This window comes from Dendrobates tinctorius, unplaced genomic scaffold (assembly GCF_039654945.1).
Source record: "Dendrobates tinctorius isolate UK_male_01 unplaced genomic scaffold, ASM3965494v1 ptg000094l, whole genome shotgun sequence".
Lineage (NCBI taxonomy): Eukaryota > Metazoa > Chordata > Amphibia > Anura > Dendrobatidae > Dendrobates > Dendrobates tinctorius.
Genome location: NW_027361762.1, coordinates 9,804,200 through 9,831,764, shown reverse-complemented (window position 1 = coordinate 9,831,764; position 27,565 = coordinate 9,804,200).

Here is a 27,565-nt window from a genome sequence, read left to right as displayed (position 1 = left end):
AAGCTCCCTACAGGTGAAGCTATAGTCCCAGGGCAGTGTAGAGGTGGTTGGCACAGGGATGTAGCAGTGCCGTAAGGGTAGGAAGCAGACAAGACACAGCGGGGTGCAATTTCTGTGCCTTTACTTGATTACTGCAGTCCAGGGTCCTGATTACAGATGGTAGCGGAGCAGGCTAGCCTGGAAGCAATTCAGGGATTCTCTCTCAGCAGACGGGCTGTGCAGTCTCCTTCCCTAGCGCTTATTTGAATGAAGTTCCTCCTGTCAGATGTTCCCAAGAACCTTACTTGCATGGCAGACAGCTGTAGCCTCTCTCAGGGACTCCTCTCTCTTGAGTCCTGGCTCACTATCCAAGCTGCTGTTGTGCCCTCAAGTCTTAGATGGGAGTCTTAGATGGGAGTAGGGCATTTACAGCCTCCTACTCCTCTGGTATCTGTTGTAGAACCGTTAGTATCCGTACAACCGTGGAGACCAGGCTCCAGTTCATGCGCTCACTGTGAGGGAGCTCTCCTTTCCCAGCTCAACCTCCAGCTTCTCTCTACACGTCTGCACACTTCACCCTCCGCAGCCTAACTGACCACTCCTTCCTCTTGGCCCTCAAAGAGCACTCCTCCCCTTAATCCCGGTTCAGAGTTCCCCCTGCTGGCCTGGAGTGGAACTGTGTTGCATGTATGGATTGACTGCGAGAGAGACCCATCATTGCCTCCAAGCCTGGCATTACCCTCCACTGGAGGAAGGCAAAGCCACTGTGGCGACCATACTCCTGGGGGCGCCACAATACTACACTGCTAAATATGTGGCCTGTTTTTTTTTTATGCTGAATAGTGCTGTATATAACTAGCGTGACAGACCGGAAAACAATGGCATACTGGCCTAAAATGGTCAAACTTGGATCACGCAGATATATGAGGCCTGGCACGGTGGTACCCACACTGCCAAATATGTGGCCTTTTTTTTGTTTAAAATCGCAAAATAGTGCTGTATATAACTACAGTAACAGATAGCAAAAAAAATGGAATACCGGTCTAAAATGCCCAAACTTAGAGCACAAAAATATATGAGGCCTTTCACGGAGATACCACACTGCCAAATATGTGGCCTGTATTTTTTTCTTTTTTATGCTAAATAGTGCTGTATAGAGTTGAGCGAAACGGGTCGAAAAAATTCAAAAGTCGCCAATCAGTCAATCAGGAAGAACGGACACTGTGGGCAACGTGATGACATAGGCAGCGGTCACCACCATCTTTGAGAAGGGCATGCAAGTGATTGGCTTGCTTTGTGTGGCGTCACAGGGGGTATAAAAGGGCGTGCACACCGACCGCCATGTTACTTATGCTGTTCTCAGAATAGGGAGAGCTGCTGCTGCTGCTGCTGATTCTGTAGGGAGAGCGTTAGGAAGGACAAAAGAAAAAAAAAAAAAAAACGCTTCTGCTGATAGCACTTTTCACTGTAGTTAGTGTGCAGTGAAAGGTGAAGATTTTGCTTTTGTGCAGCAGCGCTGGTGGTGATTAGGCTGCCTTTTAAGGCTACCTGCATTGCTGTGTGCACACTGGTGTTCAAACTGCTTTTTTAAAAGCTTATCCAAATTTTATTGTTTTGTCCTGGTGAGGTACTGAGCGTTCATTTTTTCACACACCGTACACCGGTGTACGCTCCTCACACAGTGCCGTGTACCGGCTGTTATCATGGCCAAATTGAAGCTATCTGTGTATGACTCTGAAAGGAAAAGCCGAGGAGTTTGTCCCTTCTTACAGACCTACACCTTAGAGTTTTGTCCGTTTTTCAAACAGTTTCGTATAGCTGCTGTTTGATTACATTCAAAACTAGAGAGAGACACCGTGTGTCAGTCCGTATACAAAAACACGGAGCTTGACAATCTGTGTGCGACTCTGTAAGGAAAAGCCGAGGAGTTTGTCCGTTCTTACAGACCTACACCTTAGAGTTTTGTCCGTTTTTCAAACAGTTTAGTATATCTGCGTTTGATTACATTCAAAACTAGATAGAGACAGCGTGTGTCAGTCCGTATACAAAAGCACGGAGCTTGACAATCTGTGTGTGACTCTGTAAGGAAAAGCCGAGGAGTTTGTCCGTTCTTACAGACCTGCACCTTAGAGGTTTGTCCATTTTCAAACAGTTTCGTATATCTGTTGTTTGATTACATTCAAAACTAGAGAGAGACAGTGTGTGTCAGTCTGTATACAAAAACACGGAGCTTGACAATCTGTGTGTGAAACTGTAAGGAAAAGCCGAGGAGTTTGTCCGTTCTTACAGACCTACACTCTAGGGAGATTCCAATTCTGCCCAATTCTATATACACCTTGTAGTTTGTCATACACTTGGCAATTTCTGCCTGTTACATTGCGGTGTAATATACACAGGGCCTGACAGAATACAACTGTGTCCTGAAGTCTGTAGAGAGATTCCATTTCTCCCCAGTGCTCTATACACCTCTTTTACATCATCCAGAATTAGCCTGTTACTTTGAGGTGTAAAATACACAGGGCCTGACAAAATACAACTGTGTCCTGAAGTCTGTAGAGAGATTCCATTTCTCCCCAGTCCTCTATACACCTTTTTTTACACCATGTAGAATCAGCCTGTTACTTTGAGGTGTAATATACACAGGGCCTGACAGAATACAACTGTGTCCTGAAGTCTGTAGAGAGATTCCATTTCTCCCCAGTCCTCTATAAACCTTTCTTACACCTTCCAGAATCAGCCTGACACTGTGAGGTGTAAAATACACAGGGTCTGACAGAATCCAACTGTGTCCTGAAGACTGTAGAGAGATTCAATTTCTCCCCATTCCTCTATAAACCTTTTTACACTATGCAGAATCAGCCTGTTACTTTGAGGTGTAAAATACACAGGGCCTGACAGAATACAACTGTGTCCTGAAGTCTGTAGAGAGATTCCATTTCTCCCCAGTCCTCTATACACCTTTTTTACACCATCCAGAATCAGCCTGTTACTTTGAGGTGCAAAATACACAGGGCCTGACAGAATCCAACTGTGTCCTGAAGTCTGTAGAGAGATTCCATTTCTCCCCAGTCCTCTATACACCTATTTTACACCATCCAGAATCAGCCTATTACTTTAAGGTGTAAAATACACAGGGCCAGACAGAATACAACTGTGTCCTGAAGTCAGTAGAGAGATTCCATTTCTCCCCAGTCCTCTATAAACCATTTTTACACCATCCAGAAACAGCCTGTTACTTTGAGGTGTAAAATACACAGGTCCTGACAGAATACAACTGTGTCTTGAAGTCTGTAGAGAGATTCCATTTCTCCCCAGTCCTCTATAAACCTTTTTAACACCATCCAGAATCAGCCGGTTACTTTGAGGTGTAAAATACACAGGGCCTGACAGAATCCAACTGTGTCCTGAAGTCTGTAGAGAGATTCCATTTCTCCCCAGTCCTCTATACACCTTTTTTACACCATCCAGAATCAGCCTGTTACTTTGAGGTGTAAAATACTCAGGGCCTGACAGAATACAACTGTGTCCTGAAGTCTGTAGAGAGATTCCATTTCTCCCCAGTCCTCTATAAACCTTTTTTACACCATCCAGAATCAGCCTGTTACTTTGAGGTGTAAAATACTCAGGGCCTGACAGAATGCAACTGTGTCCTGAAGTCTGTAGAGAGATTCCATTTCTCCCCAGTCCTCTATACACCTTTTTTACACCATCCAGAATCAGCCTGTTACTTTGAGGTGTAAAATACTCAGGGCCTGACAGAATCCAACTGTGTCCTGAAGTCTGTAGAGAGATTCCATTTCTCCCCAGTCCTCTATACACCTCTTTTATCCCATCCAGAATCAGCCTGTTACTTTGAGGTGTAAAATACACAGGGCCTGACAGAATACAACTGTGTCCTGAAGTCTGTAGAGAGATTCCATTTCTTCCCAGTCCACTATACACTTCTTTTACACCATCCAGAATCAGCCTGTTACTTTGAGGTGTAAAATTCACAGGGCCTGACAAAATACAACTGTGTCCTGAAGTCTGTAGAGAGATTCCATTTCTCCCCAGTCCTCTATACACCTCTTTTACCCCATCCAGAATCAGCCTGTTATTTTGAGGTGTAAAATACACAGGGCCTGACAGAATACAACTGTGTCCTGAAGTCTGTAGAGAGATTCCATTTCTCCCCAGTCCACTATACACTTCTTTTACACCATCCAGAATCAGTCTGTTACTTTGAGGTGTAATATACACAGGGCCTGACAGAATCCAACTGTGTCCTGAAGTCTGTAGAGAGATTCCATTTCTCCCCAGTCCTCTATAGACCTCTTTTACATCATGTAGAATCAGCCTGCTACTTTGAGGTGTAATATACACAGGGCCTGACAGAATACAACTGTGTCCTGAAGTCTGTAGAGAGATTCCATTTCTCCCCAGTCCTCTATAAACCTTTCTTACACCATCCAGAATCAGCCTGACACTTTGAGGTGTAAAATACACAGGGTCTGACAGAATCCAACTGTGTCCTGAAGACTGTAGAGAGATTCGATTTCTCCCCATTCCTCTATAAACCTTTTTACACTATGCAGAATCAGCCTGTTACTTTGAGGTGTAAAATACACAGGGCCTGACAGAATACAACTGTGTCCTGAAGTCTGTAGAGAGATTCCATTTCTCCCCAGTCCTCTATACACCTATTTTACACCATCCAGAATCAGCCTATTACTTTAAGGTGTAAAATACACAGGGCCAGACAGAATACAACTGTGTCCTGAAGTCAGTAGAGAGATTCCATTTCTCCCCAGTCCTCTATAAACCTTTTTAACACCATCCAGAATCAAGCCTGTTACTTTGAGGTGTAAAATACTCAGGGCCTGATAGAATACAACTGTGTCCTGAAGTTTGTAGAGAGATTCCATTTCTCCCCAGTCCTCTATAAACCTTTTTTACACCATCCAGAATCAGCCTGTTACTTTGAGGTGTAAAATACTCAGGGCCTGACAGAATACAACTGTGTCCTGAAGTCTGTAGAGAGATTCCATTTCTCCCCAGTCCTCTATACACCTTTTTTACACCATCCAGAATCAGCCTGTTACTTTGAGGTGTAAAATACTCAGGGCCTGACAGAATCCAACTATGTCCTGAAGTCTGTAGAGAGATTCCATTTCTCCCCAGTCCTCTATACACCTCTTTTATCCCATCCAGAATCAGCCTGTTACTTTGAGGTGTAAAATACACAGGGCCTGACAGAATCCAACTGTGTCCTGAAGTCTGTAGAGAGATTCCATTTCTCCCCAGTCTACTATACACTTCTTTTACACCATCCAGAATCAGCCTGTTACTTTGAGGTGTAAAATTCACAGGGCCTGACAGAATACAACTGTGTCCTGAAGTCTGTAGAGAGATTCCATTTCTCCCCAGTCCTCTATAAACCTCTTTTACCCCATCCAGAATCAGCCTGTTACTTTGAGGTGTAAAATACACAGGGCCTGACAGAATACAACTGTGTCCTGAAGTCTGTAGAGAGATTCCATTTCTCCCCAGTCCACTATACACTTCTTTTACACCATCCAGAATCAGTCTGTTACTTTGAGGTGTAAAATTCACAGGGCCTGACAGAATACAACTGTGTCCTGAAGTCTGTAGTGAGATTCCATTTCTCCCCAGTCCTCTATACACCTTTTTTACACCATCCAGGATCAGCCTGTTACTTTGAGGTGTAAAATACACAGAGCCTGACAGAATCCAACTGTGTCCAGAAGTCTGTAGAGAGATTCAAATACTCCCCACTACTATATACACCTTGTACCTTGTTTTACAGTACCATACAGTTGGTGGTATTTTGGGTACATTTTCCCCAAAAAAGAGGAAGTGTGGTGGAAGAGTCCGTGGAAGTGGGCGGGGGTTGCCAGCTGGTAATGATGGTGTTGGTGGTGGGTCTGCTGCTAGTGGCAAAAGCAAAATGGCACCAAATGCAGGAGGTGTTGAGCCTGTGTCATTGTCTGGCTCCACAAGGTCTCGAAGGCTCCCTTTTCTGGGAGTAGGTAAACCGCTTTTAAAGCCGGAGCTTCAGGAACAAGTTTTGGCTGACATTGCTGACTCAGCCTCCAGCTCTATCACCTCCTCTTCTGAAGTTTTAAAAAATGAAAGCACTGAGTCGTCATTGGAGGCTCATGGTCATGAACCAAACCTTTCCTTGTGTCTTTCACCCCAACCAAAATTGAAGGATGCGGCAGGCCACACTACAGATTACTCCATGGAGCTGTTTTCACATACCATGCCTGGGTTATCAAGTCAAATCGTGAAATACCCAGGCCAAGATGAATCTGACATGGAGTGCACTGATGCACAGCCACTGCTAGATTTATCTGCTGGTACATTCACTCAGAGCACTACATTGTCCTCGCAGTGTACTGAGCCAGAATCTGACCCTGATGAAACTCAGGTGCCCCCTCCCGCATACTATACCACCATACACGGTGACACAGAGGAAGGTGCACATGACATTGAAGAGAAGGTGATGGATGATCCATTTGTTGACTCAGATTCGCATCCATTGGGGGAAGAGGGTGCCTCTGCCAATAGCTCAGAAGAGGAGGAGGAGCATCCGTAGCAGGCATCAACATCGCAACAGCTGTTATCTGGCAGGCCCGGAGCAGTCCAAAAACAGGTTACAAAACCCAAAAGAGTTGCAGGACAGCTTGGCCAGACGACCAAAATAGCACAGCGTGCAAGGCCTCAAAATGTCTTTCATAGTAGGAAGAATGCAGTGTGGCACTTTTTTGAACAAAATCCTAATGATCAGGCAAAGGTTATCTGTAAGAAGTGCGCAAAGACCTTTAGCCGAGGGAAAAATCTGAGAAATTTGAATACCAGTTGCATGCTTAGACATTTAACCACCATGCGCTTGCAAGCATGGACGGACTACCAAACCTCACATACCACATGTGCACCTGCTCCCAAAGAAGGTAGTCAGCAACGCTACATTGTTTCCCCCTCTGTAAGCCCACCAGTTAGCACGCCATCAGCAGCAAATGTTGAGGTGTCGACGCAAGGCCAAAGCAGTCAGGGAATCACAATGTTATATCAACGAAAGACTGAATCTAGGCCATCAGAAAGAACACCAACTCCATCACCATCATCAACCCTCTCTCAGTCCGCCCTGTCCACCGCTACTTCCACCATATGCAGCTCTCAAGTCCAGCTCACCCTACCAGAGACTATGAGTAGGACAAGAAAGTACTCATCCTCTCATCCGCGTGCCGTGGGTTTGAACGGCCACATTGCCAAACTAATCTCGTTAGAGATGATGCCCTATCGCTTGGTTGAAAGCGCAGCTTTCTGCGAACTCATGGCCTACGCAGTACCACGCTATGACCTACCCAGTCGCCACTTCTTTGCTCGCAAAGCCATCCCAGCCCTCCACCTTCATGTGAAAGACCGCATTGTCCATGCACTCAAGCAATCAGTGAGTGGAAAGGTGCACCTCACAACTGATGCATGATCCAGTAGGCATGGCCAGAGCCGTTACGTGTCCATCACTGCGCACTGGGTTAATGTGGTGGATACAGGGTCCACAGGGGACAGCGGTGGTGGGACTGTGCTGCCTAGCCCATGGTATAGGAAACAGTTGGCTGTAGGCATTCGACCCTCCTCCTCCAGAAGCGAAAGCTCATCCACAGAGCGCAGTCGCACGAGCACTCCATCCGCAGCTGCCAGTGTTGCACACGAGGTGTCCCCCTATCGATCAGCTAGTGGAAAGGGTCAGCAGGCTGTGCTGAAAATGATGTGTTTGAGCGACAGACACACCGCGGAGGTACTGGCCGACTACTTTCAGCGACAAACTGAGTCATGGCTGGGCAGTCTACATCTTGAGGCAGGCAAGGTAGTTAGTGATAACGGCCGGAATTTTGTGGCAGCCATAGCCCTTTCAAAACTCACACACATACCTTGCCTGGCTCACACCTTGAACCTGGTGGTGCATTGCTTCCTCAATAATTATCTGGAGTTAACAGGCCTGCTCCATAAGGTTCAAAGACTGTGCACGCACATCCGCCGGTCGCCGGTACACTCCAGTCGTATGCAGAAGCTGCAGCGATTGCTCCACCTTCCCAAGCACCGCCAAATTATCGACATTGCAGAAAGGTGGAACTCCACCCTGCACATGGTTGAGCGGCTGTGCGAACAGAGGCAGGCCGTAATGCATTTGTGGGAGGATACGCGGGCAGGCACTTTGAGGGCAGACATGGAGTTGACAGGTGTGCAGTGGTTGAAGCTGAAAGACCTCTGTAAAGTCCTTCAGTGTTTTGAGGAATGCACATGGCTGGTAAGCGCAGACGATGCCATTATAAACATGAGCATCCCACTTACGGGTCTGCTCATGCAAACTTTGACGCACATTAAGGAGCAGGCGTCTGCAGCCGAGGAGGAAGAGGAGGAGGGAAGCCTTGATGACAGTCAGCCATTGTCTGGTTAGGGAAGTCTTGTGGACGAGGTGGAGGAAGAAGAGGAGGAGGAGGATGATGATGGGGATGATTATTTAGGGGAGGAGGATGCTTCTCGTGGGGCCAGATAAAATGTTGGCGTGGCAAGGTCTGGTACAGGGTTTGTGCGTGACTGGAGGGATGTGGATTTGCCAGAAAGTGCTCCTCCACCCAGCACTCGCAGTGCATCATTGACACCGGGAACATTGGCCCACATGTCAGATAATGCCTTGCAGATCCTATAAAGGGACCCCCGCATTGCCAATATGATGAACGATGACGACTCCTGGTTGGCCAGCATCCTGGATCCACGCTATAAAGGCATATTCCAAAACATAATGCCACAGGAGAACCTTGACCTAATATTGGCTAACAAACAAGCAACTCTGGTAAACCGGTTGGTTGAGGCATTCCCAGCACACAGCAGCGGTGATGGTTCTCACACAAGCCGTAGGGGCCGGGGGCAGCTTGGAAGAGGTGTTCGTGGTGCACACAGCAGAAGTGGCGTTGGAGACAGGGGTTTCATGACCATGTTGTGGACTGATTTTTCAAGTCCCGCTCACATGACTAGTAATATTGCATCGATTGAAAGTGACAGGAGACAGCAGTTGTCAACTATGGTTACAAACTACTTCTAGTCCCATATCGATGTTCTCCCTCACAGCTCGTTCCTATTTGACTATTGGGCCGCTAAACTGGACACCTGGCCAGAATTGGCACAATATGCCTTACAGGAACTCGCTTACCCAGCTGCAAGTGTGCTATCGGAAAGAGTTTTCAGTGCAGCTGGATCAATCCTGACAGAAAAAAGGACCCGTCTGTTGACCGAAAATGTGGATGATCTAACCTTCATTAAAATGAACCATGCATGGGTTTCCAAGGATTTTGTCCCACCTTACCCTGATGACACATAGATTGCCAAAAAATGGCTTGCTTTTGACCTCCTATTCCTCGGACTTGACCAATTTCGCCTTTAGCAGCAGCTGAATGTCCCACATCAACATATGCCATTTTTTAAACCTCCTAACTGGGCTGCCTCCCCCATAGGTTTTTAATGTGTAAACTATGCTATACATACCTGTAATCCGGTGATACGTTAACCTTTCTCACCTTTGTCCAATCACGTCTAATCCATACTGGGCCTGAGACCGTCTGAGCCTGACTCCTGATCTATAGACATAGGTTTTTAACGTGTAAACTATGCTATACATACCTGTAATCCGGTGATACGTTACCCTTTCTCACCTTTGTCCAATCACGTCTAATCCATACTGGGCCTGAGACTGTCTGAGCCTGCCTCCTGATCTATAGACATAGGTTTTTAATGTTTAAACTATGCTATATACTGTATACCTGCTATCCAGTGATATTGTACCCTTTCTCAACTTTGTACAATCTGGTCAAATCCATACTGGGCCTGAGACCGTCTGAGCCTGCCTCCTGATCTATAGACATAGGTTTTTAATGTGTAAACTATGCTATACATACCTGTAATCCGGTGATACGTCACTTTTTATCAACTTTCTACAATGTTGTCGAATCCATACTGGGCCTGAGAACGGCTGCCGAGCTGTTAAGCAAGCTACAGCACCTGTGGTTTGGACACGTAATTTTTTCATTTTTTCAGGAATGCCGGTTAGGCCTAATTCCATAATTGCGGTTGACCTGCACTTACTGGGAAATCATCGTTCGCAAGGAATAATTGGAATCCCAGATCCCCATCACTAACTCTATCACAAACGGTGTTCAGCGGGTTATCAGCACCTGTAAGCGACAAAAGCTGGTCCTTTCAGTGTAGCGCGCATTCGACCCCGGACATGTAAGGGCATGATAGACCTTATTGCTCGATCTTGCGTGCCAGAGCCTCGCGTATCCCTCTAGTAAGCTTGACGCGTACCGCGGGGACATGCCGGAGTCTCGGTCATTAACGGAATAAAGCTGAGAAATCGCTAGCACAACTACAAATGGACATACCACACCACACACAGAATTGACAAAGCTTGCAATCTGTCCATCTTTTCTGTAGCTTGTATGGTTGTGGTTTCCCGGGTGGAATCCAATTTAGTCACAGGCGCCACTCCTGGTGGTCCCCTTTTGGACATTCCTTTAAGGTTCAGCTTTGCAATCATACAGCCCCCGGAAACCAAACACTTTGCCTTCATGGACGCTGTTTGGAGGTTCGTGGGAATAACGCCGCCCCATCGGCAGTTGGCAAAATTTATTGGTGGGAAGTCCGACGGTATATGATCGTGTTTGATTTCAGAATATTTTTTTTTTGGTTTGTATTTTACATTTTATTCCAGCCTTTCTGGACTTCATAAGGGCATGACAAGCCTATATATGTGTCTCCTCCACCTCCTCCTTTTACTCCTCCACCTCTTTTCTAAATGTAGTTGCCCTTTTCCAAATGTTATTTTTGTCTTCTGAGCATTTTGTCTGCTTTGGGACACCTTTAAAGGTGTTTTGTAATTGTTTTCTATGTGTTTGTATGTGTTTGTGTTTGCCTGCCATTGTTTTCAATGGGGTTTGACAGTGTTCTTCGAACGTTCGACGAACATACAACTAACTTGCCTCCTGTGCGACGAACCAAAACACTAGCGGGGTGGCTCAACACTACTCCTGATATATAGACGTACATTGTTAATGTTTAAAGTATGCTATATATACCTGGTATCTGGTGATACTGTACCCTTTCTGCCAGGAAGTCCTCCTCCAATCAACACTCTAATTGTATCATTGACACCTGTAACATTGTCCCACATGTGTGACTATTTGTTGCAGATCTTCTTGTTATATTGTGGTGTGATCCATCCTGAGCGTGTGAGTGTCTATGGGTTACTCCTGCAATTTAGATGTACATTTAAAAATTACCCCAACACTGTATACAGCTCTACACTTGTGATACATTACCAATTTACTGCTTGTTATATTCTGGTCTAATCCAAACTGAGCAAGTGAGAGTTATTTTCTGACTGTGGAAATAAATACTGAGATTGACAACAATGCCACCTACACTGTGTACAGCTATACTCTTAAGATCCATTACCGTTTTATGGCTTTTTAGATTGTGTTGTAATCCAATACTGAGCCTGAGAGTGTCTGTGTGTGTCTCCTCAAATATCTACATAGATTTAGAATGTTTAAACTATACTATATATACCGGCTATCTGATGATACTGTACACTTTGTCTAATTTTTATATTCTTGTCTAATCCATACTGAGCCTGTGAGCGTCTCTGTGTGACTGATGGAATATATAGGGAGATTGACAATTATCCTTTGACTGAATAGAGCTGTACACTGCTGATACAGTGCCATATATCTGATGTTATTTTGGGTCTATTTTCTGCAAAATTTTGAAGTTTGGTGTAAGAGGCCGCGGATGTGGGCGTGGGGGGGCCAACTGGTGCTGATGGTGGTGGTGCATCTGCTGATAGTGGCAAAAGCACAATAGCAGCTAAGGCAGGAGGTGTTGAGCCTGCATCATGGTCTGGCTCCGGAACGCCTGGAAGGCTACCTTTTCTGGGATTAGGTTAACCTCTTTTAAAGCCGGAGCATGAGGAACTGGTTTTGGCTTACATTGCCGAAACAGACTCCAGCAAATATGCCCTCCTCTTCTGAAGTTTCAAAAAATGCAAGCACTGAATCATCAAGTGCTGGCTCCTGGTCAGGAAGAACCCCTTTCCTTGTGTCCTTCACCCCCACCAAAAGTGAATGATGCAGCAGGCCACACTTCACATTAGTTCATGTAGCTCTTTCTATCATACCATGCCTGGGTTATCAAGTCAAACTGTGAAATCCCAAGTCCAAGATGAATCTGACATGGAGTGTGGGTGGCCAGCCAGGGCAGTGGGGTTAATCGGTACCGGGCCTGTGTCTCACAGGGATGTGTCACGGTGGTGGTGACCCGTTCTGTGGCCCTGGGCGTCCATGCAAAGGGGTGAATTATGTTTATAGGTGAATGATACATGATGCCACCAGTGGTTTCTGATTAGATTGACCAGCGTTGCAGTGTCGTTTCTTTGGGACAGATGTTGTGGTGCAGCTAAGATGTAGAAGCCCTGCCCAGGTAGGGCCGTAGTCACAGGGCAGATGAAAGAGTTGGTAGATGGTGTGCAGTGCAGGATGTAGCAGAACCATGCGCCAGGCGCAGGAGAAAGATGACAGACACAGTCGTGCAGTTCCTTTACCAGTACTTGGTAAGTGCCGTCCAGGACCCAGAGTACAGATGGAGAAGGAGTTGGTCAGCCTGGAAGCCAATTTCGAATTCTCTCTCTGCAGATAGGTAGTGTGGCCTCCGTTTTAGCGCTTATCTGAGGTACTCGCAGTGCTGAGTTCAATGAAGTTCCCCCTGTTTACTCTCTTTTCGAACTTTCTCGTATCGCAGGCAGCCGTAGCCTTTTCCTTCTGGCTCCCACACGTCGATGCTGGGGCCTCCGAGCCTTAGTTGGGTACAGAGCATTTACAGCTGCTACTTCCTCCGGTTTCTGCTGCAGGAACGTCAGTGTCCCTACAAACTCGGAGACCGGAATCCGGACCATGCGCTTCAGCTAGGAGTGAGCCTTAACTCTGCTCATCCTCTAGCTCCCCTTCTCACGTCCACACACTTCCCCTTCCCTTCACAGACTGCCCTAACTTACCTCCTCCCGACCACAGAGAGCAGCTCCTCAGCAGTCAGGTTCTGAGGACTCCCTGCTGGCCTGGAGTGGGAAATGTGTTGTGTGTTGGTTTAACTGCTAGAGAGATCCTTCGTTGCTCCCAAGCATGACATCACACTCCCTAGGAGGAAGGTAATGCCACTGTGGCGACCGTACTTCTGGGGACGCCACAAGTACACTGATGCCCAGCCACTGCTAGATGATTCTGCTGGTACATTGATCCAGACCACTACATTCTCCTCACACTCTACACAGCCAGAATCTGACCTTGAGGAAACTCAGGTTCCCCTTCCTGCATACTATACCACCATATAAAGAGGAAGGTGCAGATGAAAGTGCAGGTTCCTTGAGCAGATGGGGGGGCATACTCATGGGCGACGGCACTGGCACAGGGCCCCTCATAGTATGCAAAAGTGTCTCTGCCTGTGGGAGGGAGGGCCCAGGGCCCACCCCCACCCGCCGTCAGACACACCACCACACACCGCCATACTATGAGGGGCCCTGTGCCAGTGTCGTCACCAACGAGTGGGCCCCCCTGCTTGCTCCGGATCACAGCACTTGCAAAGTTGAAATACTTACCTCTGCCTGCTCCACCGCCATGACGTCTTCCCCGTGTCCTGACAGTGATATTCTGATCAGAGTGCGCAATGACATCACGTTTGTACGCCCTCTGCCTAAACAGCCAAGTGCAGTGAGATGGAAGATGTGGACGAGGAGGAGTCAAGACTAGTACAGGGATTCCCTAGCGAGGAGACTTACTTAATTGTTTTCAATGCTGGGACAGCAATTTTTGGGGAGCACTATTCTCTGGAGAATGATATATGGGGCTCACCATACACTGGAGCATTCCAAAGGTGGACATCATACACTGGAGCAGCATTTACAGGGCCCATTATACACTAGAGCATTAGAAATGGGGCCCATTATATATGGAGCATTATTTGGGCCCATAAGACAGTGGAGCTTCATCCATGGGGACCAACATATACTGTAGCATTATGTGAAGCTCATCATGTACTGTATGGAACATTATATGGGACCAATGATTCTGTATGGAGAAATATATGGGCCTCATTACTCTGTGTAGCACACTATGCGGTACCCATAATACTGTATGGAGTTATATACTGTCCGTTTTTGGAGCTATTGGAGAATTTAAAATCGATATCAGTCATGAGATGTAAAAAGTGAAGTATTTTTCATTGTACAATACCGCTATTTCTCTGCCGTATCAGAGCATCATGAGTTGTGGTATATGTTAAAGGGGCGCTCTTTGGCCAAGGGCACATGAAAACCTGGAGCCAGCCCTACCCCCCCACAACTTTAGCCAAATAACCCCCAGTTTTCAGTGCGTAACTATTATTATGAAGTAAATTAAGGTTGACGAGCTTCAGTAATAAAAATTGATGTTTTTGCCATTCAAATGGGCACTGTAGGTGTGTTTAACGTCCTCCACTCCCTGCCGACTTTGCTTCCCCATTGACTTACATTGGGTTTTGTGTTTCAGTCGGCCTTCGACTTTTCAAGATAATCGGCCGATTTCGTTCGACCCGACTTTTGAGAAAAAGGGCAAAGTCGCTCATCTCTAGTGCTGTATATAACTAGATTGACAGACAGGAAAACACTGGAATACCAGCCTAAAATGGCCAAACTTGGACCACGCAGATATGAGGCCTGGCACAGAGATACCACACTGCCAAATGTCATGATGGCATTCACTGCGTCTGTCATGACAACCGCTTCCGTGCCCGCCTTGCGCCACGCTACTCACGTGCCTGCCTTGCACCTCTCCGCTCCCAAACTCCGCTGTACTGCTGGTCGGGGGTCCCGGCGGGTCTCTCCTTCACTGTCAGCCTTCTGGCAGGCAGCAGTTCTGCGCATGCGCCATAGCCCGCGGGCACGCTCTCTCCCTCTCCTTTAACCCTGCAGCGCCTGACCCGGAAACACTGATGCTGCAATCAAGTGCTGGCACAGGGTATATCAGGCTGCTCCTCCATGTTGGAGGCGCATGATTATCGTGTGCACCTTATATGTTCGTCCTGGCTGTGTTTGTGGGTTTTGCTCACTACACTCTGTTATTTGGCTCGTCCTTTTTCTCCTTAGCCTGTTCCTGCTCTGTCCTCATAGTCCTGCCCTCCGTTCTGGTAGTCCAGTCCTCCTGTCCCGTCCTGGTAGTCCAGTCCTCCTGTTCCACCCTGGTAGTCCAGTAACGTAGCAACTGTTTGTGGCGCCCGGGGCGGTTGAAAAATTTGCCGCCCCTTTGGTTGTTGATAATCCAGAAGCATCCGAAGAGCCCACACTACAATCAAACATCTGTAGGTCCTCACACCAAACAGTGCACTGAATTAGTGGTTAGCCCAGTTTCCATTATCCACTAGGCGTTGTATATGACCTGTCTAGTGTAATGGGATAAGAAGGTTGTTATCCCCCTATTCAAACAGTTATAGGATTATACCAGCACTAAAGACATATGAAATTACACACTCTAGCGTGGAACGTCGCAGCCACATAATAATAGTGCTAAGGAGTCAAGATGTCAGATAAATATAGTGCCAATTGAAACCATCAGTTAGTCAGTGAACACAATATACACCTGCAGCACACAGTGATACCACATGGGCAGAGATCTCTGGGCACATACACATCTACAGTGACATCAGATGGGCAGTGATCTCTGGGCACAAACACATCTACAGTGACATCAGGTGGGAAAATATCTCTGGGCACATATACATCTCTACAGTGACATCAGGTGGGCAGACATCTCTGGGCACATACACATCTACAGAGTGACACCAGGTGGGCAGACATCTCTGGCCACATCTACAGTGACACCAGGTGGGCAGATATCTCTGGGCACATATACATCTACAGTGACACCAGGTGGGCAGACATCACTGGGCATTGGGCACATATATATCTACAGTGACGCCAGGTGGGCAAAGATCTCTGGGCGCATATACATCTACAGTGACACCCCAGGACCAGGTGGGCAGAGATCTCTGGGCAGTGCCCAGTGGGCACATACACATCTACAGTCCCTGCCCAGGCACATAGTCCAGAATCCTGGTGGCCATTCCATAAGACTATTCATTCCTTGTAGCCAGATCAGCCCGGGTCAGCAGCACAGAGCCCACCCCGCACCAGTGCCACACCACACACCCACATAGACGCCAATGTGACATCATCATGATGCACACAATGGATGTACGTACACAGTCAGGCAGGCTGGCAGTCCTGTGCCCTCTTACCAAAAAGCGGGTGGATCCGGTGCCCTGATCGATGGCCTCCCGACCCCGACCCAGGACAAGTCTGTTGGTAGCTGCCATCAGCGGTGTTCGCCGGGCCGGAAGTGCGCTGCCACGCCCACGGTGGGGACACACAGACCGGTCCTGCTGGCTGCTGCTGCACTGTGCCTCTGCGCTTCTCCCACACAGGAGAGGAATTGCTGCTGCTGCCACGCCACCCCCACACACGTGCCGCCTGGGACGGACCGCCCCCCCGCCCCCCCACGCTACGCCACTGCTCCAGTCCTCCTGCTTCCTCCTGGTAGTCCTGTCCCCCTGCTCCGTCCTGGTTGCGCACCGCCTGAACCTCCAGTCCAGTCTGTGTGGCTTCTCTGCCGCCTTTTGAGCCGTCCCTCTTGGTGCCAGCTGTCGTGGTATCTGACTCTCTTGGGTTTGCCCCTAACGATCCCTGAACAGGTGTTGGCTCCACCTGGTCTGCTCACTCGGGGGAGCTTCTGTGCCGCAACCCAGAGGGTCCACTCTCGGAAGCACGCCACCTCCTAGGCGTCACAGTATAATCAGGCCATGGACCCCGCTGGTATCTCGGCCGCAACGCAAGTTGCTCTTTTTACAGGAAAACCAGACATGAATAATGTCTCCTCCTAGGCATCACACCAAATATGTGGACTGTCTTTTTCTAAAAATACAAAGTAGTGCTGCATATAACTAGAGTCACAGACAGCCAAAAAAATGGAATACCGGCCTAAAATGCTCAAATTTAGAGCACAAAGATATATGAGGCCTTTCACGGAGATTCCACACTGCCAAATATGTGGCCTGTATTTTTTTTCTTTTTTATGCTAAAGAGTACTGTATATAACTAGAGTGACAGACAGGAAAACAATGGAATACTGGCCTAAAATGGCCAAACTTGGACCGTGCAGATATATGAGGCCTGGCACGGAGATACCACACTGTCAAATATTTGGCCTGTTTTTTTAAAAAAATGCAAAATAGTACTGTATATAACTAGAGTTACAGACAGCAAAAAATGGAATATTGGCCTAAAATGCCCAAATTTTTAGCACACGGATATATGAGGTGTGTCACAGATATACCACACTGTAAAATATGTGGCCTGTATGTATTATTTTTTGGTTCAGCAAAATGGTGTCAAGAAATTGTGTAAGATACTCAAAAAAATTTCTACTCTACCGTTAGAGTTGAGCGACACGGGTCGGTCAAATTCAAAAGTCGGCGACTTTCGCTGAAGTCGGGTTTCATGTAACAAAACCAGACCATAGCGTGAGGTGGGCCACGAGGTCGGCGACCCGAGCGCCAAAGTCGCGTTTCAAATGATGCTTGCAGCGCCCTTTTTCAGCCAATGATGGAGGACGCACACTGTGGGCAACTCAATGACATGAGCATCGGTCACCACCATCTTTGAGAAAGGCATGCAAGTGATTGGCTGGCTTTGTGTGGCGTCACAGGGGCTATAAAAGGGCGTGCACACCGACCACCATCTTACTTCTGCCGATCTTAGCATTAGGGAGAGGATGCTGCTGATTCAGAATAAGGGAGAGCGTTAGGCAGGGAAGAAGAACCAAAAAACTGCTTCTGCTAGCGATTTCCACTGTACAACACAACAGTTTGTGTGCTGTGACAGGGGAGGCTATATTTTTGTGCATCAGCTCATTTGGTTATTAGGCTGCCTTATAAGGCTCCCTGATAGCTGCATTGCTGTTTGCTGTGCAGACTGATTTTTTTAAAAGCAAAAATACTTTTCTTCCTCTTTTCTGCACAGTTACCAAGCGTTCATTTTTCCACCCTTTTGTGTGCAGCAGTCCTGCTTATTAGGCTGCCTGCATCCATACTTGGACTGAGAGCATCATTGTCAGCCTCCTAAAATCTCTAGTGAGATCCAAATTCTCACCAATACTATATACACACTCCACCTTGTCATACACCATCCAATTTCAGCCTGTTACATTGAGGTGTAATCTCTACTGGGCCTGAGACAATAGTTCAGCATCCTCAAATCTCTAGTGATATTCAAATTCTCACCAATACTATATACACCCTCCACCTTGTCATACACCATCCAATTTCAGGATGTAGCATTGAGGTGTAATCTCTACTGGGCCAGAGACAATAGTTCAGCGTCCTCAAATCTCTAGTGAGATTCAAATTATCACCGGTACTACATACACCCTCCACCTTGTCATACACCATCCAATTTCAGCCTGTTACATTGAGGTGTAATTTCTACTGGGCCTGAGACAATAGTTCAGCGTGCTCAAATCTCTAGCGAGATTCAAATTCTCACCAGTACTGCATACACCCTCCACCTTGTCATATACCATCCAATTTCAGCCGGATACCTTGTAGTGTAATCTCTACTGGGCCTGAGACAATAGTTCAGCGCCCTCAAATCTCTAGTGAGATTCAAATTTTCACCAATATTACATACACCCTCCACCTTGTCATACACCATCCAATTTCAGCCTGGTACATTGAGGTGTAAATGGAGCACCCCCAGGGTCTCGCCAGGTCGGCGGGGTACTCGGTACCGGGCCCGATGAGCTTCAATGGGAGATGTCACGGCAGCTGGGACCCAGCCCGTGGCCCTGGGCGCCCTTTGTAAAAGGGGAATGTTCAGTGTGCTTATGATGAGTGATTCGTGACGCCACCTGTGGTGTTCGGCAATAGAGATGTAAGCCGACGCTGCAGACAGATCCTCTGGGACAGATGGTGTGGTGCAGCAGTGATGTTATAGCCCTCCACAGGCAGGGCTGTAGTCCCAGGGCAGTGTAGGTGAAGTGACACTTAGATGGTGTAGTGTCAGGCGCAAGGGATGTAGCAGTGCTGGGCAGGTTGGCGCAGGAATAAGTGGAGGACACCAGGGCATGTAGTTCCAAAGCTTTACTCACAGTCTGTTGTGCATACAGGTGCCCGCATCTGTGCCGTGTCCTCCGGGTAAGGAGCTCAGCCAACTTCCAGGCAAGATGAAGTACTCCTTTCGCAACACTCCGCCAACATATGTGCCTTTTCTGAACGTCTCCTCTTATAGTGCCTTTGAATGAAATACTCCTAGTACTGAGTTACACTGGAGTTCCTCCTGTCAGATGTTCCTATGAACTCTACTTGTATGGCAGACAGCTGTAGCCTGCATCGTGAACTCCTTGCTACTAAGTCCCAGCTCACTAATATGTTGCTGTTGTTCCCCCAAGTCTTTAGTGGGAATAAAGTAGTCACTACTTCTATTCCTCCGGTATCTGCTGCAGGACCATTAGTATCCGTACAACCTCGGGGACCGGACCCCGGCCTTGCGCTTAGAACTTGAAAAGGGTTCTCCTCTAACCCTGGTCCTTGTTCTCTTATTCTCCTCACGTTCCGTGCTAATCCTTCTTCCCAATGGAGAATCAAGCTTCCTTTCTGTGTCTCTTTCCTGTGCCAGCAGACCCAGATCACTGTGGCCTGCTGCAGCACTTCATTCTTCCATCCCTCTCCCGGGGATCTTCTCTTTCTCACTCTCTGTCCTTCTACATCCTCACTCACTGACTGAATGAAAGACCGACTGACTGACTCAACTCTTCCCGATCTTTTATGTGAACTAAACTCCACTCATCTCCCAGCACGTTTCGTGTTCCAAGCAGGGAGCCACCAAGGAGTGCTATGCTACACTCCAAGCAGGGAGCCGCCGATGGTGCTTTGCTACACTACTTTGAGGTGCGGGATGAATGTGTTGGAGCGTGGTCAGGTGTCTCCACCTTACCTGGATAGTGGGATACCACACCTCAGGAGGAGGTGCAGTACCTCTGTGGCGACTGAACCCTCAGGGGCGCCACATACCCCCCCGTTAAACACAGCACGTCCTCGGGCTGCAAGAAAACAAAAGTTGACAAATACAGGAACATACAAAATTTTTATAATGCTAATAAACAGTTCTTATCTAATCTCAATATGAGAGGCACTGTCTCTTGAACATTGCCAACAATTTTAACTAACTATCTTTAAAGTTATGCTACCTAATTTAAAGTGCTATTTCAAGCATTATCATCAACACATTTCTTCATCACTTCTTCTTTCACATTTTCTACTTTCTTTTATTAACCCTAAGTTACAACCGTGGATACCTGGTTCGTCACCTGCATCTTCCAAATGTTCATCTTTATTCAAATTTCTTAGAATCTGCTAACTAGATTCTATATAAAAGCTATTCTCTATTAATACTGTCATAAGGCACATTATAAAATACTTCACATCAATAATTCTTTTAAGTGCTGGACACCGCTCCCAGCCGGGATCTCTTGCAGTGTCCTTAGGATGGAGCCATGCTCCACGATGAGGTAGTTCTTATCCATAAAAGAGCTATGTAAAACCAAGAAAGGGCACCTAGAGAGGTGCAAACTATTTACAAACACAGTTCTGGATCATTCAGCGTCCATGATCTCCACAGTTCAATAAGAAAAACGCTGCCAATAAAACTAGGCAACAACTGAAAAAACAAGAAAAACATGATGACCAAAAAACAATAGAAAAAGGCACAACGGTGCAAATACCCTCCAGGGTACTAAAGTTAGTTATTACTCATTGTTGGTGTTGAGGGGGTCCCGTCCTGGGGTTCTGGAAGCTGTTGACTTGGGCTGCTGCTTCCATGGAAGAATTTCTTGACATCCTCTTCCTGCAGACGGATTCACATAGGACAAGGTGGTGGCAGCTGGGTGGATTGCTGCCTGAGGTACTTTGGCAGGGGTGATCACTACTGTAGGAGGTACTCCCGCTGGGGGTACATACACCTTCTCCTTTTTATAGACCGCAATAAATTCCTCAGGGATGCGGCAGATGTTCATGGCGTACCAACCTCTTAACCCTTCATGCCGGGTGAAGGTCACGTACTCCCCCGGTTGCAGATCTCTAGCAGGGTGTCCCTTCCTCAGGTGTGACTCGACATCCCTCCTGCTGAAGAACAAGTCACTAATCCTCTTGGGGTCTGCAATGAACCCAAATCCTCTCTCATGATTTACACTGAGGACTTGTCCCCATCCAGCTGAGTCCCGGAGACCGTAGTGACCAGCACAGACCTTCTCCTTCTGGTCCAGATCAGGGCCTAGCACCGCCAGTCTCCGCTGCTCCCTCTCCCTCTGTTCCGCTGCCAGCTTGCGGAGGGTCTGTTGGTAGTAAGGTACTTCCTCCTCCCAGGACCTGCTTTTACCCACTATAGACAAGGGTACCACAGCTAGGGGTTCAGGCGTTCCCCCCCAGAGATCAGAGTCCCGGTCCCATACAAGGTCCAGCATGACCTGTCCTGATGCTCCCATGGGTGTACACCCCAGGGCCTTCCCAGGTGCAGGGACAGCAGACGAACCTGGGGCCTCCTGGCGGTGTTCCGGCGCAGGCGCAGGCTTGAGACGGTGGGCAGCTGCAGGGGTATCCACAGGGGCAGTCCGTCCGGATGTCAGCGGCGGTGGAGCAGATGGCGGCTCCTGGTCAGCAGGAGTCTTCGGTGGGATGTGCGCGGCAGCGTCAGGTTCAGGCGGGAGCACTAGTTAACAGAATTCCCATGTAAGTTGCTAAAATGCCCAGGGATGATATCAAAACCATTTGTTCACCCTAGGCATAAGCCACATCAGCTCCAATTGAGTAATGAAATAGCGGAGAAAAAAGGAGCAAAACGATGATTACAAAAATGCAAAATATTTTATTAAATATGTTTACAAAAACGTGCACAAAGTCATGATGAAGTGCCAATACAACACAGATGTATACACACCCAAATGCAACCCCTCATCATCCAAGATGGAACTGGTATACTCTCATATAAGGAAAGCCGTATAATTTCATAGAGCAAAAAAAGTCAAAACAGGGCATCATCATATCCTGCTCAATAGCTATGTAGTACCGGGTATTCAAAATAACAAATCCGGATCCCAGCTCCAAGTGAGCACAGAGCGCGGTGCGTTACCCTGAGATGCAAGAAAGATGAGCCCAATTTCAAACATTCATAGAAAAAAAACAAAGTGGATAAATCCAAAATCTTACCAGAGGATGCAGGAGGAAGAGGGGGAGCACCTGGCAGTGACCCCCGACGCGCGTTTCGCAGCGCTAACCGGCCGCTTTATCAAGGAGATAGTAACCATATCCCCCTAGGACCTTAAAATACCCTATGACCTCAGTCATGTGACAAGAATCAGCCAATCAGGAAGGCTTCCAGGTGGGACCACTGCCTCAGCTCCCGGGCCCTTTGGTGGCTCTTCCGGACAGGCCGCGACCAACCGTACCGACAGCGTAGAGATGTAAACTGGCACGGCCCGAGAAAAGTCCGGTGCAGCGGTGGTGGGTACCACAGGTGAAGATGCCAGTATGGCAGCAGCGGCAGCGTGTACCAAGGGGGAAGGTACCGGGACTAGAGGTGCCGATGGCGTAGGCCCCTCCGGGGCGTGCTGCCATTTCCTCTTTCAGAGTGCCTCCTGCTTCTGCCGCAGTTCATGAGTCAGTCGGGTTATTTCCTCCTCCAGCTGCTGACGGTTCATGCCGGGAAGCCAGATCGGAGCCTTCAGCCATTGCGCCGGGGAGAATCAGCTCAACCTCCCCTCGTTCTTCAGGCCTACTCTCTCTTTCCATCATGGCGTTCTCTCCTTCTTCTTCCTGTCTCAACGCTTTTCCCACCACCGGCCCCCGCTCCTCCTTCTGGGGGCGGCGTCTTCTTCCTACTCCTCCATACCAGGCCAGTATACGAACCCCTTGGGGGGTGGGCCATGTTGCTGTCGCATAGAAGTTCAGACAGGGGAGGCCCAGGACAGTTCACGGTCTTTACTTAGGACCACCCATGTTGTCACGCCCTTCCTCACCGCGCTGGCGGCCATTTTTAGCATTCATTTTACAGTTTATCAAATTGGGTCTTCTGCACATTTCCACAAACTTTTAAGTCCAATAAATCGTAGGCACACAGAACCCAGTGGCACCGGGCTTCGTCATCCTGTTCGTGACGCCAAAAATGGAGTGCCCCCTGGGACTCGCCAGGTCGGCGGGGTACTCGGTACCGTGCCCGATGAGCTTCAATGGGAGATGTCACGGCAGCTGGGACCCGGCCCGTGGCCCTGGGCGCCCATTGTAAAAGGGGAATGTTCAGTGTGCTTATGATGAGTGATTCGTGACGCCACCTGTGGTGTTCGGCAATAGAGATGTAAGCCGACGCTGCAGACAGATCCTCTGGGACAGATGGTGTGGTGCAGCAGTGATGTTATAGCCCTCCACAGGCAGGGCTGTAGTCCCAGGGCAGTGTAGGTGAAGTAACACTTAGATGGTGTAATGTCAGGCGCAAGGAATGTAGCAGTGCTGGGCAGGTTGGCGCAGGAATAAGTGGAGGACACCAGGGCATGTAGTTCCAAAGCTTTACTCACAGTCTGTTGTGCATACAGGTGCCGGCATCTGTACCGTGTCCTCCTGGTCAGGAGCTCAGCCAACTTCCAGGCAAGATAAAGTACTCCTTTCGCAACACTCCGCCAACATATGTGCCTTTTCTGAACGTCTCCTCTTATAGCGCCTTTGAATGAAGTACTCCTAGTACTGAGTTACCCTGGAGTTCCTCCTTTCAGATGTTCCTATGAACTCTACTAGTACGGCAGAGAGCTGTAGCCTGCTTCGGGGACTCCTTGCTACTAAGTCCCGGCTCACTAATATGTTGCTGTTGTGCCCCCAAGTCTTGAGTGGGAATAAAGTGGTGACTACTTCTATTCCTCCGGTGTCTGCTGCAGGATCATTAGTATCCGTACAACCTCGGGGACCGGACCCCGGCCTTGCGCTTAGAACTTGAAAAGGGATCTCCTCTAACCCTGGTCCTTGTTCTCTTATTCTCCTCACGTTCCGTGCTAATCCTTCTTCCCAATCGAAAATCAAGCTTCCTTTCTGTGTCTCTTTCCTGTGCCAGCAGACCCAGATCACTGTGGCCTGCTGCAGCACTTCATTCTTCCATCCCTCTCCCGGGGATCTTCTCTTTCTCACTCTCTGTCCTTCTACATCCTCACTCACTGACTGAATGAAAGACTGACTGACTGACTCAACTCTTCCCGATCTTTTATGTGAACTAAACTCCACCCATCTCCCAGCATGTTTCGGGTTCCAAGCAGGGAGCCACCAAGGAGTGCTATGCTACACTCCAAGCAGGGAGCCGCCAAAGTTGCTTTGCTACACTACTTTGTGGTTTGGGATGCATGTGTTGGAGCGTGGTCAGGAGTCTCCACCTTACCTGGATAGTGGGGTACCACACCTCAGGAGGAGGTGCAGTACCTCTGTGGCGACTGAACCCTCAGGGGCGCCACATAATCTCTACTGGGCCTGAGACAATAGTTCAGCGTTTTCAAATTTCTAGTGAGATTCAAATTCTCACCAATACTACATACACCCTCCACCTTGTCATACACCATCCAATTTCGCCTGTTACATTGAGGTGTAATCTTTACTCTGCCTGAGACAATAGTTCAGCGTCCTCAAATCTCTATTGAGATTCAAATTTTCACCAATACTACATACACCCTCACCTTGTCATACACCATCCAATTTCAGCCTGTTACATTGAGGTGTAATCTCTACAGGGCCTGAGACAATAGTTAAGCGTCCTCAAATCTCTAGTGAGATTCAAATTCTCACCAATACTATATACACCTTCTACCTTGTTTTACAGTACCATATAGCTGGTGGTATTTTGGGTACATTTTCACAAAAATGAGGAAGTATGGTGGAAGAGGCCGTGGAAGTGTGCGGGGGTTGCCAGCTGGTCCTGATGGTGGTGGTGTTGGTGGTGCATCTGTTGGTAGTGGCAAAAGCACAATAGCAACTAAGGCAGGAGGTGTTGAGCCTGCATCATCGTCTGGCTCCACAAGGCTTCGAAGGCTCACTTTTCTGGGAGTAGGTAAACCGCTTTTAAAGCCGGAGCTTCAGGAACGAGTTTTGGCTTACATTGCTGACACAGCCTCCAGCTCTCTCACCTCATCTTCTGAAGATTAAAAAAATAAAAGCACTGAGTCGTCAGTGGAGGCTCCTGGTCAGGAACAACACCTTTCCTTGTGTCCTTCTCCCCTACCCAAAGTGAAGGATGCGGCAGGCCACACTACAGATTACTCTATAGAGCTCTTTTCACATACCATGCCTGGGTTATCAAGTGAAATCGTGAATACCCAGTCCATGATGAATCTGACATGGACTGCACTGATGCACAGCCACTGCTAGATTTTTCAGCTGGTACATTCACTCAGAGCACTACATTGTCCTCGCAGTGTACTGAGGCAGAATCAGACCCTGATGAAACTCTGGTGCCCCTTCCCGCATACTATACCACCTTACACGGTGACACAGAGGAAGGTGCACATGAAATTGAAGAGGAGGTGATGGATGACCCAGTTGTTGACCCAGATTGGCATCCATTGGGGGTAGAGGGTGCCGCTGCCAATAGCTCAGAAGAGGAGGAGGAGGATCCGCAGCAGGCAACGACATCGCAACAGCTGTTATCTGGCATGACCGTAGCAGTCCAAAAACGTGTTACAAAAACCAAAAGAGTTGCAGGACAGCTTGGCAAATTACGGTCAAATGACGGTCAAATTAGCACAGCGTGCAAGGTCTCAAAATATCTTCCATAGTAGGAAGAGTGCAGTGTGGCACTTTTTTTAACAAACTCCTAATGATCAGGCAAAAGTTATCTGTAAGAAGTGCGCAAAGACCTTTAGCCGAGGGAAAAATCTGAGAAATTTGAATACCAATTGCATGCTTGGACATATAACCACCATGCACTTGCAAGCGTGGACTGACTACCAAACCTCACGTACCACATGTGCACCTGCTCCGAATGAAGGTAGTCAGCAACGCTACATCACTTCCCCCACTGTAAGCCCACCGGTTAGCACAACACCAGCAGCAAATGTCGAGGTGTCGTCGCAAGGGCAAAGCAGTCATGGAATCACAATGTTATTTCTATGAAAGACTGAATCTAGGCCATTAGTAACACCACCAACACCATCACCAACCCTCTCTCAGTCCGCCATGTCCACCGCTAGTTCCTTCCACCATATGCAGCTCTCAAGTCCAGCTCACCCTACCAGAGACTCTGAATAGGACAAGAAAGTACTCATCCTCTCATCCGCGTACACTGGCTTTGAACGGCCACATTGCTAAACTAATCTCATTAGAGATGATGCCTTACCGGTTGGTTGAAAGCAAAGCTTTCCGCGAGCTCATGGCCTATGCAGTACCATGCTATGACCTACCCAGTCGGCACTTCTTTTTGCGAAAAGCCATCCCAGCCCTCCACGTGCATGTGAAAGACCGCATTGTCCATGCACTCAAGCAATCAATGAGCGGAAAGGTGCACCTCACAACAAGATGCATGGTCCAGTAGGCATGGCCAGGGCCGTTACTTGTCCATCACTGTGCACTGGGTTAATGTGGTGGATGCAGGGTCCACAGAGGACAGCGGTGGTGGGACAGTGCTGCCTAGCCCACGGTATAGGAAACAGTTGGCTGTAGGCGTTCGACCCTCCTCCTCCTCCAGAAGCGAAAGCTCGTCCACAGAGCACAATCACACGAGCACTCCATCCGCAGCTGCCAGTGTTGCACACGAGGTGTCTCACTATCGAACAGTTAGTGTAAAGCGTCAGCAGGCTGTGTTGAAGATGATGTATTTGGGCGGAGGTACTGGCCGACTACTTGCAGCGACAAACAGAGTCATGGCTGGGCAGTCTACATCTTGAGGCAGGCAAGGTAGTTAGTGATAACGGCCGGATTTTTGTGGCATCCATAGCCCTTTCAAAACTCAGACACATACCTTGCCTGGCTCACACCTTGAACCCGGTGGTGCAGTGCTTCCTCAATAATTATCCAGAGTTAGCAGCCCTGCTCCATAAGGTGTGAAGACTGTGCTCGCACATCCGCCGGTCGCCCGTACACTCCAGTCGTATTCAGAAGCTGCAGCGATTGCTCCACCTTCCCAAGCACCGCTTAATTATCATTGTTGCAACAAGGTGGAACTCCACTCTGCACATGTTTCAGAGGCTGTGCGAACAGAGGCAGGCTGTAATCCATTTGTGGGAGGATGCACGGTCAGGCGGTTTGCGGGCAGACATGGAGTTTTCTGGTGTGCAGTGGTCGAAGCTGAAAGACCTCTGTAAAGTCCTTCAGTGTTTTGAGGAATGCACATGGCTGGTAAGCGCAGACGACGCCATCATAAGCATGAGCATCCCAC